This window comes from Carcharodon carcharias, chromosome 34 (assembly GCF_017639515.1).
Source record: "Carcharodon carcharias isolate sCarCar2 chromosome 34, sCarCar2.pri, whole genome shotgun sequence".
NCBI classification, from domain to species: domain Eukaryota; kingdom Metazoa; phylum Chordata; class Chondrichthyes; order Lamniformes; family Lamnidae; genus Carcharodon; species Carcharodon carcharias.
In genome coordinates this window covers 11,158,042-11,172,700 of record NC_054500.1, presented here as the reverse complement: position 1 = coordinate 11,172,700, position 14,659 = coordinate 11,158,042, and the positions used below count along the sequence as shown (strand labels likewise).

The 14,659-nt window shown below is 46.4% G+C and overlaps 1 protein-coding gene across 1 annotated transcript in view; it reads left to right on the top strand.

The window, feature by feature from the left end:
* The window catches only part of LOC121272725 (sodium/calcium exchanger 3-like), a 333,282-nt gene that overhangs the window by 141,972 nt on the left and 176,651 nt on the right, over nt 1-14,659 (top strand). The window lies entirely within an intron of this gene.

The following is a 14,659-nucleotide window of genomic DNA, read 5'->3' as shown; positions in this document are numbered from 1 at the left end:
TTACGCCCACGTGAGAGGACAGAATTCAGGGCCTGAGAGGGCTTCAATTCAACATCTCGTCCAAAAGACAGCCACCATGCAGCACTCCCTCAGTACTGTACTGGAGTGTCAGCCCAGATGTTTGTGCTCAAGTCCTGGAGTGGCACTTGAACTCACAAAATTCTCACTCAGAAACAAGAGATCTACCCACTGAGCCTCGGGTGACTGGAGTCCCACATAGGCCAGACTGCCCAGAGGTGGCAGATTCCCTTTCCCTGAAGCACATCGGTGAACCAGTTGGGACTTTAGGACAAATGAGCAGCTTTTTCGGCCATTTTCTAAAGTCTTATTCCAAAGGTGGTCAGATTTACAGCGTTCAGTTTAGCTTTCCGCTACTGTGTAACTACCACAGCTTATTGTCAGGCCTGCTATTTTGGCCTGAGGATGCACATAAGCAACAAGGGGAGGAATTGTGGGCACAAACAGAGCAAAGTGCAAACCATTTCGGAGATGTTCAAGAACGGTTGACAAAAATAGAATTGTAGAATTATGCAGCGATTGGAGAGACCATTTGACCCTTGTGCCTCTGGTGCCTCTTTAAAGGAGCTTTCCAATTAGTCCCACTCCCCTTGCTCTTTCCCCCATAGAACTGCAATTTTAAAAAAAAAGTATTTATCCAACTTTTTATTGAAAGTTGTAATTGAAGCAGCTTCCATCACCATTCAAGCGATGCATCTCAGATCACAACAACCTGTTGTGTGGGAAAAAAAACCCTTGCCATCTCCCACCATCGTTCTTTTGAGGATGATCTTACATCTGTGTCCTTTGTCTTCCTGCTGGTGGAAACAGGAAAAAAAAGGGAGTAGGAGTGGGTCACTCAGCCCGCTGAGCCTGCTCTGCCATTCAATGTGATCTACCTCAATGCCACCTTCCTGCGGTATCCTCATATTCCTCGATGCTTTAACCAATTTCTGTCCTGAGCATGCTCAGCGATTGACCTTCCACAGCCCTGTGAGGTAGAGAATTCCAAAGATTCACCACCCTCTGAGTGAAGAAATTACTTCTCATCTCAGTCCTAAATGGCCTGTCCCTTATTCTGAGACTGTGCCCCCTGGTTCTAGACTCACCAGCCATGATGCGATTATCTGCCCAGCAATCAGAGGTGGGCAACTAATTTAAATAATGAAAAGCCCTATTCCGGGTTGATTTCCCCACCCCTCACCTGGGGAGGCCGCTGGTTTCATGGAGGCGGCTTCCCTGTATCCTTCTGAAGGGAGCTCTGTGGTTGGAGGCTCCATGAACCAAAGGGAGGCCCGCAGACAGGGATGTCCACTCCCACAGCCTGAATGAGCTACACCGATGGGCCTGTCTGCTTGGGCCCCCCTGGTTTTAATTTTTCATTTATTTCTCTGAGGGCACTCTATGTTGGGCAGTGCCCGGCTCTCACTGTGTGGCCGCCAAGGCATCAGAGCTGCAGGCTTTTCTGATTGGGCCGGCAGCATCTGCAACCCATCGGCTGTCCGTAATTGGACGGCAATCCTGGAGGTGGCCAATTGGGAGGCTGCATCCGGTAAGATTACCGAGCCGCTCCTGCTACCAGCAAGTGCAGGTCCGGGACCCCCATCTGGTCCCAGCGCCAGAGTCCTGAAGCCCACAGTGACCTCCTGATCCAGAGGGTCAGCACCACCCTGGTCTCCTGCCCATTAATTGAAGTTGGTGAGGAGGTTGGAGACTTAAGGCCCATCACACTGAGGAATTGCAAGCCCTACACGCTCCATGGTTGCCCCATTATTGCTCCCTGAGGTAGCGCAGCCACTCACTGAGCTGCCATAAAAACAAAAGCTGCAATATGTGGGAGCACCTTCACCTCGACGACTGCTGCAGTTCAAGCAGAAGAGCCTGTCTCCTCAGGGCGATAAGCGACGGTCAATAAATGTCAGCCTTGCCAGCGATGTCCACTTCCTGAGAATACCAGAAGGAGGACCGAATGACAAATACCTGGAGCAGTGTTGATATGTTTTTAAACCGCGGGAGCTGTTTTCTCCTCAGGGGATGTTGTTTACTCGAGTTAATGAGGCTGGTGTGAAGAAGCAGGATTAATGCACTCAAATGAAACAGGGATTATCGCGGAATGATACACCACAGTAGGGCAGCAGTCGGCCGATTGTGCCTGCATCAGATTAGTGTTGTTGTCATCGGGGATTCTGAGAAAAACAACGTCTCTCAGACTCAGAGGGAGCGTGCAAGAGGCACTTGCCTCTCTGTGTGTTATTTACTAATATTTGATGCAGTGTTTATTCTATTTAGTCCTTCCTGTGGGCAAGGCCAGCATTTATTGCCAATCCCTAATTGCCCTTGAACTGAGTGGCTTGGCTGCTATTTCTGGCAACATTTCTGTCGGTCAACCACATTAACCGTAGGTCTGGATTTCCTTCTGTTGGTGAACTAGGTGGGGTTTTTAAACAAAAATAATTTCATGGTCACTATTGTCAAGACTAGCTTTCCTTATTTATTGAATTCAAATTCCAGTAGGTACTGTGGTGGGATTTGAACCCATGTCCCCAGACCATAATCTGGGCCTCTGGATTATTAGTCCCATGATATTACCACTACACCACTATCTCCCCATGCTGTGATAATGGAAGACTGAACCCAGGAACTTATATTGTTCAAATCCTAGAATGTTTTTGATCCACACGATTACTTTCCTTTCGAGTACTCTCCATTCCTGTCGATCTGTTGTTTTGATATTTCTTTTATTATCGCTGAATGGGTCAAAATCATAGAAAATTCAAATCTACGTTTGACAACTTTAAAGGTAGAGGGAGCTTCACCCAGTGTCACAAGCCTAAAGCAAGAGGGAGCCTGATCAACAAGTGGGGCAAAATGAAAATGTAACAGAAGCATTTTGAAAGACAAGTTGAGGAATAATTGAAAGAAATACCTATAGAATGATAGACTGAGGGAAAATCGCGTGTGTGTGAGAGAGAGAAAGAAATGGTAAAAGAGAGACATAGAAAGATGACCTGGATATCCTGCTGTGGTCGAGAGGAGGGAATAAACATTAGCAGCAGAAAGTAGATCACAGAACGTTCAGGAAAATTTTAATTAAAGGTTTTGGTACATTTCTGCTCACATGACTGCACAGAAATAGAGGGAGAGAATGGGAACATACAGAGAGAATTCTCATTAAAGAACAGGGCATTGCAGACACCTACAGGAAATTGAGTGAAGGTTAAAATGTATTGGAGGCAGGATTGGGAACAGGATCACACTGTGTGATAAAAATCACAGATTGAAAACAAATCAGTAAGAATATCATTTTTGAAATGCACAGGAGTTAAAATCAAATTAAATCTAGAGCAACTTCTAGGGCATGTACTTCAGGCCAACAGGAATGTGAATCATCAGATGCTGGTTTCAGTTAGGGCTGCCAACCCTCCAGGATTGGCCTGGAGTCTCCAGGAATTGAAGATTATTCTCCAGGACACTGCTGTGTGCCACCCTGGAGAGAAATCATCAGGACATTTCTCTTTACCAGATATAAATATTGAAATGGTGGGGGGGGCGGGGTGGGGGGAAGACTTTTGGCTGACAGTTAAGCGTCATCCAATTGGGTAATGAGTTTTTTTGCTTTCCAATTGGCGTAGGAAGGCCGTACATCACAAGGATGGATGTGTTGGCCGACTAATGGCTGGAGTGTGGGGGCGAGTCATGTGATGTAACCTCCAGGAATACATTTAATCACAGTCAGCAACCTTAGTTTCAATCCTATCTTTGTGGTAAATGTTGAAGGTAAGACCCAGGGAGAAGAGGGAAATGAAAGGGAGAGGGGAATATGAGAAAGAAATAGAGGCTTCCATTTATATAACGCTTCTCATGATCACTGGATGTCTCAAAGTGCTTTATAACTAGTGACTTAATTTTTGAAATGTAATCACTGTTGTAATGTAGCAAACAGGGCAACCAACTTTCTCACAGCACACTCGCACAAACAGCAATGTGATAATGACAACATAATCTGTTTTTGTGATGTTGATTGAGGGATAAATATTGACCAAGGTGCCAGGAATAATTCCGCTGCTCTCCTTCAAATAGTGCCATGGGCTCTTGTACCCAAGTAGACAGATGGGACCTCAGTTTAATGTATCATCCAAAAGACAGCACCTCCAACAGTGCAACTCTGGAATGTCCAGCCTTGATGTTTGTGCTCAAGTCCTGGAGTGGGATTTAGAAAACATAAAAACATGGAAAAATAGAAGCAGGAGTAGGTCATTTGGCCCTTCGAACCTGCTCCACTATTCAATATGATCATGGCTGATCCTCTATCTCAACATCGCACTCCCACTCTCTCCCCATACCCCTCGACACCTTTAGAGTCTAGAAATCTTTCTATTTCCTTCTTAAATATATTCAGTGACTTGGCTTCCACAGTCTTCTGTGGTGGAGAATTCCACAGGTTCACCACCCTCTGAGTGAAGAAGCTTCTCCTCATCTCAGTCCTAAATGGTCTACCCCGTATCCTTATCCCCATATCCTTAAACCCTGAACCTTGTGACTTGAAGACTAGAGTGCTACCAACTGAGTCACAGTGGCTGCGATACCCCAGAGAGAGGGGGATAGAGGCACCCCCAAGAAGGGAGGGAAATGAAAGGAAGAGATACCCCACAGAGGGAATGAGAGGCACAGGTGACTTAGGGAGAGAGGGGGATGAACCACAGCCTTGCCCTTGTTCACCCCCTTGTGGCTGGTGCTGGTGGGTGGTCGGTGATTGGTTGCAGGCCCATAACCTTGGCCAGTTATACTACATGACATGAGAAGTTGAAAGGAAGCACTTGTAGTTATAAAGTGTATTAATCTGTCTGCTTTCCTGCACTCTCGGCTGATGGGCAATGGCTGAGTCTGTGAGGGAAGTGAATGGTGAGGGCACAAGTTGACTGTGCCATCCTGTCACCCTAAAGACCAGTTGCTTTGTTATAGCATCAGAGGCCTTAGTGTTTCCAGCAGAGACCTGAGAGAGAAGAATAGGCCGCAGCCTGAAAATCTGATGGAAAGGTGGGTGGAGAAAGTCTGAGTGGTGGCCAGGTGATTTCCTTGCCTTGCACCCTTGAGCTGAGGGAAATAATCCAATTTTGGTTGATTTTATCCCTTTGCTTTATTTTCATACAGAGCAGCTGACATGAAGCAGCAGCAATGCAAATTGAAGTCTGTTTCTTTCCCCTAAGGTAATGAACAAACCTGGTAAGAGTATGACTGTGTGCTCCAGGCAATACATGTGACAGGGAAAGAGACGTACCCTGGAATCCTTTCAGGATAAGGGAAAAAAACCAAATGAAAGGCCGACACTGGCTGTGGATCAGGGCTCCTGCCCGGGGACTAGGATGGAGTGCAAGGGAAAGGTTAGGTTGTAATTGCTGTGACAATGAAACACTTGGGAGATTGAATTTCTGCCTCTGATGTTTCGCCTTATTACTGAGAGGCAAGGGAGAACACTCACATTGCTCTTGGGCATAGCGTGCCGAGGTTGTAAAGGAATGTTCCTACAAGATTAAAAACAGCCAAAACACAGTGGCCTGAATTTCACGCTTGGCGTGCACGCCAAGTCAGGCCTGGAAGCGGAAGCAAAATATGCTTCTGCCCCCGATTGGCCCCAGCACGCTGGCTGGCCAATTAATGGAACATTGAAATGCTTTAGTCACCATCCTGCCGCATTGTAAATGACCTGCGAGGGTTTATTGCTGTCACTGGTGTTCAACGACTTACCTTTATGTAGATTCCTGACTGAAGTAACGCACCCCAAGGCACTTCACAGGAAAGTTATCAGACAGAATTTGACACCGAGCCACATAAGGAGATATTAACTCAGGCGCCAAAAGTTTGGACAAAGAGGTAGGTTTTTAAGGAGCTTCTTAAAGGAGGAGAGAGAGAGAGAGTTGGAGTGGTTTATGGAGGGAACTCTGGAGCTTGGGAGCTCGGCAGCTGAAAACAAGACTGCCGATGGGAGGGCGAAGAAATTCGGGAACGTCCAAGAGGTCAAAATTGGAGGAGCGTGAAATTCTTGGAGACAGTGCTGTTTCTCCACACTAGCATCCTTCATCTCGATGGGCACTTTGCACTTTCATTGGCGCTCTGGTGTGCTTCCTTGGCATACTGTCCATCCCTGCTTTTTTGCATCTGGTGCACTTGTGCAATCGGCCGCTGTTTCCAAGTATTCGGCACAGGGCAGATTCCAGAATGTTTTTTTGCTCAATGAGGGAACAGGCACTTTCTATTAGAGCCTCCAACTGCTTTAAAAACAAATGTTAGCTGGAGAACCAGTATCAGACTGGGCATTGAGTCACTGTGTATCTGCAACATGAATGTCAAACAGCAAGAGAAGCATTGTGTTCTCGACAGGTTAATTATTGAGCGCTTTTGCAGCAGCCAGTTGCCTGGGAAGCTCTCTGTGGGGATTTTACACTTTATTCTGTTACAGAAACAGCCACAAGGTTGAGCTTGTCTTGCGATGCTCATTGTGCAGTAAGTGAGTGTGACAATGCTGGGCTACACTGAGCCTTTCAGGCACTAAAGAAGTTGGAAATAATGCAGAGTTCAACGGGGCAGCCTAGTAGTCAGAAATGTTCTGGTGAGGGGCTTTGACTGGGGAGTAAAGAAAGACACAGAAAGACTAGCACATATCTCGCGCTGTTCACAGCCTCGAGACATCCCAAAGCCAATGAGATACTTTTTGTAGCAGAAACAAAATATTGCAGATGTGGAAAGCTGAAATAAAAACCAGCAGCACTCAGCAGGCCTGGCTGCATCTGTGGAGAGAGAAACAGTGTTAATGTATCAGGTCGATGATCGTTCATCAGAACTGGAAGAAGTTAAAGATGTAACAACAGTTCTGAGCAAGTATAGAGGCCAGGAAAATGGTGCGGGCGGAAGGAAAGAACAAAGGGGAACATCTGTCATAGGGCGGAAGGCAGAACACAGGAGCAGGAGGAGGCTATTCGGCCCTTCGAGCCTGCTCCACCCTTCAATAAGATCATGGCTGATCTGGTTGTGGTCTCAGCTCCACTTTCCTGCCCCACATAACCCTTGATTCCCCTGTCTATCAATAATCCATCTAACTCTGACTTGAATAAATTCAATGACCCAGCCTCCACTGCCTTCTGAGGAAGAGAATTCCATGGACTAACAACCCTCTGAGAAAAAAAATTATCTTTAATGGGAGATCTCTTATTCTTCAACTGTGTCCTCTAGTTCTAGCCTTCCCCACAAGTGGAAACATCCTCCTGGCGTCCACCCTCAGGATCTTTCTGTTTCAATAAGAACACCTCTCGTTCTTCTAAACTCCAATGGCTACAGGCCCAGCCTGCTCAACCTTTCCTCATAAGGTAAACTTCTCATCCCAGGAATGAGTCCTCCAGGAAAGGAATAGTGCCAAGTAAAGGGAATGGTTCTGGAATGTTGAAGTGCAGTCACTATTGTAGGCAATCAAACCTGGCAGTTATATTTTGCACACAGCAAGATCCCAAAACAGAAATGATATACATGAGTAGATCATCTGTGCTTTTAGTGATATTGGTTGAGGGATAAATATTGGTCAAGACACCAGGCAGAGCTCCACAGCTCACCTTTAAAATCGTGTCATGGAAAGTCTTACATCTACTTGTGAGGGTAGACTCTGCTCAATGTCTTACCTAGGGAAAGGCATCTATGACAGTGCAGCACTCCGTCAGTACTGCACTGGGCCCAGATTTCATGCTCCAGTCCCTGGAGTGAGGTTTGAACTTTCCAACTCGGATGGGAGGGCAACCCACTGAACCATGGCTAACACAGAGACAGTATTTGACAATGGCAAGCGATCCCTCAGAGCTGGACTGAGGGCTTGATGGTTAAATGCAAAATAAAATGTTCCATTTAATAGATTAACTGTGATAACTTAATGTTTTAGCTGAACATTTGCTGAGAGTAGGGTGAATGCAGAGTTAGGCTTAAAGTCCCTGCAGGACATTCTGCTCAGTGTGGACACCCAAGAATGGAGTGTGTTAGAGAGTGTAGGAAGCTGTGAAAGAAACCATTGAAGACCTACAAATGGAGGGTTCGGCAATCTGTGCGTGGACATCTCAGGGTGTGGAGATCTGTGTGTGGTGACCTGAGGGTGCAGGGATCTCAGAGTGAAGATGTGTGTGTGGTGATCTGAGGGTTTGAGGATCTGTGTGTGGACATCTCAGGGTGTAGGGATCTATGTGTGGAGATTTTAAGGTGTGGTGATCTCTAAGTGGAGACCTGAGGGTGTGGGATCTGTGGTTGAAGATCTCAATGTGTTGAATTGAAACTGCTTAGGCATTTGCATTAGAGTTTAAACACGACTGACTGTGCACAGATACATGGCAGTATGTGGGAATTAGGGTACAATATGAACATGCACCCCACACAGCTTGTGTTTTACTGATACAGTGCGCCCTGGGGGAAGTAGGCTGGGATTTAATGTGGAGGTGTTGTCCCTGCCCACTAGTTGGAAAGTTGGGGGGTAATCCTGCCTCGGCTGTTCCAGGAAGCCACAGCGCTATTTTTCATGACTCAGGCAATTAGTTAGCTGAAACTGTGGCTTCTGTCCCTCTGAGGTAACAAGTCTGGCCTCCAAGAGTTGCCAACCAATCAGAGGGCTGGCAGCTCTTCGGTCCCAGAAGCAAAGAAGCAAATGTGAGGTGAGAAAAAACTTTTTCACGCAGCGAGTAGTTAGGGTTTGGAATGCACCTCCTGGAAGTGCGGCGGAGGCCTGTTCGATTGAGGCATTCAAGAGGGCATTGGATAATTATTTAAATGGAAACAACTTGCATGGTTACCGGGAAAAGGCAGGAGATTGGCATCAAATTAAAATACTCAGAGAGCCGGTGCAGACACGATGGGCCGAATGGCCTCCTTCCACACCGTAACAATCCTGTGATTCTGAACCAAGCCAGCGATAGAAGCTGGAGAATGAGGTAAGTGGGCCAGGCTTGCCGGGGGTCAGTCAGGTAGGCCCCAGTGAAGCAGAGGTGCGAGCGAGAGGCTGGGGGGACCAGCCTTTTCTGAAGGGGGTTTGGGGGGGGGGGGCCCCATGGGGCACAGGGGCCTGATGAGGATGGGCCCCCCACCACTTGTGCCCATAAGCAAGTCACTGGGGTACACCTGATGGCTTTGCCACATAGCATGGGCACCCTGCAACATACATAGCAGGGTGAGGCCCCTAAGCAGCCATTAATTGGCCACTTAAGGTCCTCAGTTGGCCTGAGGATGGACAGGCTTCCCAAAACCTGCACCACCGCTGGTAAAATACAAGCAGAGGCAGATAGGCGATGAGCATGGTACCCTCGCCTTCCCACCTGGTTTTATGTGGCCCTGCCCACCAAACCCCTCCTGGGAAGGCTGTTGGGGATAGGGGGACAAGGTGGGCAGCTGGTGTGTAAAATTCCGACCATAGTGCACATTCTAGGAAGAAGCAGCAACAATGTTCTGGATGATGGACTGGGACACTAACGTTCTGTCTTAAACTGTTCAGGACAAGGTAACAGCACCCAATCAGTCAGTGGGGTCCGAGAGGGGATCTTAGAAAGGTTTGCCTTACCATCGTTACCCTTATCTCAGAGAAAGGCTGATGACTAAAGCAAGAAGGATGAAATGAGAGTTCTGGGTATGAATCTAGTGGATACCCTCTTCTGAGAAAGAGGATGAAACTGTTATAAAACCAACTCTGGAGGCCATTCGGTCCATCCTGCCTGTACCACCTCTTTGGAAGGACTGCCCAATTAGTCCCACAGCTCTTTTTTTCTCTGTAGATTTGCAATTTTCTCCAATGCCCTTTTGAGAACTATGATTGAATCTGTTCTCACTGCCCTTTGGGGTAGGTTAGAAGCACCTAGTGTTTCATAGCCCTTCTTAAACCTTTCATTGACAATAGAACAATGAACAGCAGAATGCAAATGATGTAGCCCCCCCAATGATGCTCATCCAATCAACGTGAAGAGACTTGCAGCCAAGGGAAATTAAGAGCTTGTAATTATATCGTGTTTTTCACACCGCAGGATGTCTCAAAGCAATTAATTACATTTTGGTGTATGGTCAAGATGGTAATATTGGAAATGAAACAGCAATACTCATTGAGCAGGCTCCCACAACAGTCATGTGATCATGACCAGATTGCAGTGATATTGGTTGAGGGGGTGAATATTTGCCAGGACACCAGGGAGAACTCCCACTCCCACCTTGCCCTCCAACCATCCCCGCCTCCCCCACCACCACCCCTCCGACCATCTCCCCTGCCCCCACACCTCCCACGCCCACCCCATTATCATCCACCTGGGAGGGCAAAGAGGGCCTTGGTTTATCATCACATCCCAAAGTCAGCAGTTCCAACAGTACAGCACTCTCTCGGCGCTGCAATGGGAGTTTTGACCGGGATTATGTGCTCCAGTTTCTGAAGTGGGACTTGAACCCACAAGCAAAGTGATGGCACTGCCCTCAGCCACAGCTAAAACAGCAGCAGTGCCTTCCTTGGCTTGTTCTTAAAGGCTTTATTTTGTTCATGTGCACTGTGTACATTTTCAGTTGCTGCAAAACATCTTTTGCGAAGCAACCAACTCAACCTTGCAGTGTTTAAGATGATGTATTCTGGGGTCCCTCCCCCCTCTTTACAGTGGCCATATCCTGTATTTTTTTTTAATCGATTTGGCGTGAGTTGCTCTTTTGGCTCCGTGTGGGGGGTGGTAGTTAATTTAAAAAAAATTCATTCATGGGATTTGGGCATCGCTGGCTAGGCCACCATTTATTGCCCACCCCTAATTGCCCTTGTTCAGAGGGTATTTTAAGAGTCAACCACATTGCTGTGGGTCTGGAGTCACATGTAGGCCAGACCAGGTAAGGACAGCAGATTTCCTTACCTAAAGGGCATTAGTGAAGCTGATGGGTTTTTACAACAACCGACAATTGGTTTCATGGTCATCATTAGACTTTTAATTCCAGATTTTTATTGAATTCAAATTCCACCACCCCTCCGACCATCACCCCTGCACCCCCCCCCACCACCTCCCACGCCCACCCCATTCTACATGACATCTTTTATCATCCACCTGGGAGGGCAAACCCGGGTCCCAAGAGCATTAATTTGTTCGGAAGCTTTGATTTACACCTCTCCTTTCAGGCTGGAGTGGTAATGAGCTCAATGGGTCAGTGGGCAGGTGATCGTGTGTTACAGATGGGATAAAGCTGTAACTCTAGATACACTCAACACGGCCACAAGTGACTTGAGCTTTCACATGAATAAGAAAGTCTTGATGATGTAGCACCATTACATAAAGGAGCTGTAAACCTTCATCTTTTACAATGGTTGGGGCTCTCTAGATAATATTAGTTACAATGAAGGGAAAAAAACACCCCTCAGAGTTTTACCCCCAACAGAGCCTGAGAAGTGATCCTCATGAATTCCCACCGTGTGTCATCAAACAGGAAATTAAAGCTTTGAGATCCCAATCACCCAAATAGCATAACGAATTTCACTGAGCTATCTTCGCTACTTTCCTCCCTTAGCCTTTTCACTTCTCTTCCTGCGTGATATCAACCTCCATCTCAACTCATCACGGTCCCTCTCGTCCGAGTTCACCGCTCTCTTATCCTCCCTAAACCTCCTCCTCCATTTAAATTCCCCAACCCATTGGCTATCCCAATGACCTTGCCATCTCATGTGGTCCCATCACTCCCATCATATCAATCGTAGATAAGGCCATCTCTCCTCACATCACTCTCCACCCATGTCACCTCTTCTCCTCCCAAGTCTGCTTCCTTCTGTGGAGAGAAAAACAGTTAACGTTTTGAGTCCATACGACTCTTCTTCAGACCTGCTGAGTTTTTCCAGCATTTTCGGTTTATATTTCATATTTTCAGCATCTGCAGTATTTTTTCTTTTATCTACTTCCTTCTGTGTCTGCCCAGTAAAACTCACTTACAACTGCCCTTCCAAAATCCCAACTGTCTACCCACGGAACAGTTCTGATGAAAGGACATCAACCTGAAACATTAACTCTGTTTTTCTCTCTCAACACATCAGACCTGCCGAGTATTTCCAGCATTTTCTGTTTTTAATGCTGTGACCTGACTTCCCCTCCTGGCCCTGGTGTTAGCTGAGATTGTTAACAGTTCTCTCTCTTCAGCTACTGACCCTTTCCTCCTTTCTTTTCACTGTCATCATCCCCCTCAAAAAAAACACTTGACCCCTCCAACCTTGCAAACTACCGTCCTGTCACCAAAATCCTTGGGAGCCTTCCAAATCCATGCCCATCTTTCCTGGAACTCCGAGTTCTTTGAAAATTCATTTACAGGATGTGGGCTTCGCTGGCTGGACCAGCATTTATTTCCAATCCCCAATTGCCCTTGAGAAGGTGGTGGTGATTTGCCTTCTTGAACCACTGCAGTCCATGTGGTGTAGGTACATCCACTGTACTGTTCCGGAGGGAGTTCCAGGATTTTGACCCCGTGACAGTGAAGAAAGGGGGATATATTTCCAAGTCAGGATGGTGTGTGGCTTGGAGAGGATCTTCCAGGTGATGGAGAAAGACTGCAGAAAGCTGCAGCACAGAGGGATTTGGGGGGTCCTCGTGCATGAATCACAAAAAGCTAGCATACAAGTTCAATAGGTAATAGGGAAGGCAAATGGAATGTTGGCCTTTACTTCAAAGGGAATGGAGTATAAATATAGGGAGGTCTTGCTAAAACTATACAAGGCACTGGTTAGACCACACCTAGAATACTGTGAACCATATTGGTCCCCTTATCTGAGGAAAGATATACTGACATTGCAGGCAGCACAGAGAAGGTTTATGAGGTTGATCCCAGATGTGGAGGGAATTTCTTATGAGGAGAGGTTGATTAGGTTGGGCCTGTGCTCATTGGAGTTTAGAAGAATGAGAGGCGACATTTATTGAAACATATAAGATTCTTAGAGGGCTTGACAGGGTAAATGCTGAGAGGTTGTTTCCACTTGTGGGACAGTTGAAGACCAGAGGGCATAATCTCAGAGTATGCGGCCACCCATTTAAAACAGAGATGAGGAGGAATTTCTTCTCTCAAAGGGTAGTCAATCTGTGGAATTCTTTACCGCAGAGGGCTGTAGATTGTTAAGTATATTCAAGGCTGAGATAGACAGATTTTTAATCAGTAAGGGAATCAAGGGTTATGGGGAAAAGGCAGGAAAGTGGAGTTGAGGATTATCAGATCAGTCGTTATCTCATTGAATGGCGGAGCAGACTCGATGGGCTGAATGGCCTACTTCTGCTCCTACGTCTTATGGTGTTCCCATGTATCTGCTGCCCTTGTCCTTCTAGATGGTAGCAGTCATGGGTTTGAATCCCTTAAATCAGGTTGTCACCCCTACTACCATAATGAAACGGCTCTTATCAAATGACATCCCATGCCAAGCTGACAAAAATTCCCTGATGTCCTGGTCAAGATTAATTCTGCATCCACAGTAAAACAGATTATCAGATTTTTCTGACATTGCTGTCTGTGGGAGCTTGCTGTGCACAAATTGGCTGCCATGTTTCCTACATTACGACAGTGACCACACTTCAAAAAATACTTTATTGGCTTGGGACATTGTGAGGCTGGGTGAGAAAGAGAGGAAAGAAAGAAATCTTTGCCTTGCTACAGCACCTTTCATGACTTCTGGACATCCCAAAGTACTTTCCAGCCAATGAATTATAAAGAAGGTGCGATGTGAATGCAAGCTCTTTCTCTCTTTCAAAAGCCTCCCTTGGGGTGGGGAGAGGTTGAATTAAATATCTCCAGCTGAAGAGAAGGACAAGTTTGCGGGATTGTTGAGTTGATCGATGAGGTCAGTGAAGGGACGTCAGGTAACATTTCTCACAATTATTATTACCGCAGGGTTAATGGCAGAAATGTAACATATGAGCCCTCATTATTTGAGTACATCCTCCCTTCTTTGGTAAATGTGTTCAGCAGCCGGTATTACTTCCAGCAGAGGTGACAACAACCAGGCCCAGCCCAGATCCTTCTAAAAACGGGCAGAGTTGCAGCAGAAAGCCGGGTCTTGGACATTTCCTATCTTTCTGATCCCTCAATCATTCGTTACAGGAATATTTAACCTTCTTGCTCTGGCCCATTTGGGAATTCTGCTCCATTTATGCCATTGTTCCCATTCCACCTGTCAGGAAATATTAAAGTGATACGTTTTGGTGGAAAGAACGAGAAGGGGCAGTAGAAACAAAATTCTACCATTTTAAAGGAGCTGCAAGGCAGAAAGGGAAGATGGTAGGCTGATGTGCTGGGGGCATTGGGTTCAAATCCCACCATAATAGCTGGTAGAATTTAATTTCAATTAATATTTTTTAAAAATCTGCAGTTAAAGGCTAGCCTCAGAGATGGTGACCATGAAACAGTTATCGTAAAAACCCATCTGGTTCACTAATGTCTTTTAGGGAGGGAAATCTGCCATCCTTATCTGGTCTGGCCTACATGTGACTCCAGACCCAGAGCAATGTGGTTGACTTTTAATTGCCCTCTGAAATGACCAAGCAAGCCACTCAGTTCAAGGGACCTTAGGGATGGGATACAAATTCTAGCCTTGCCAGTGGCGTTTACATCCCATGACAGAATAAAGAAATTTTTTAAAGATGACAGGACACGTTGATAACGCTGTTTA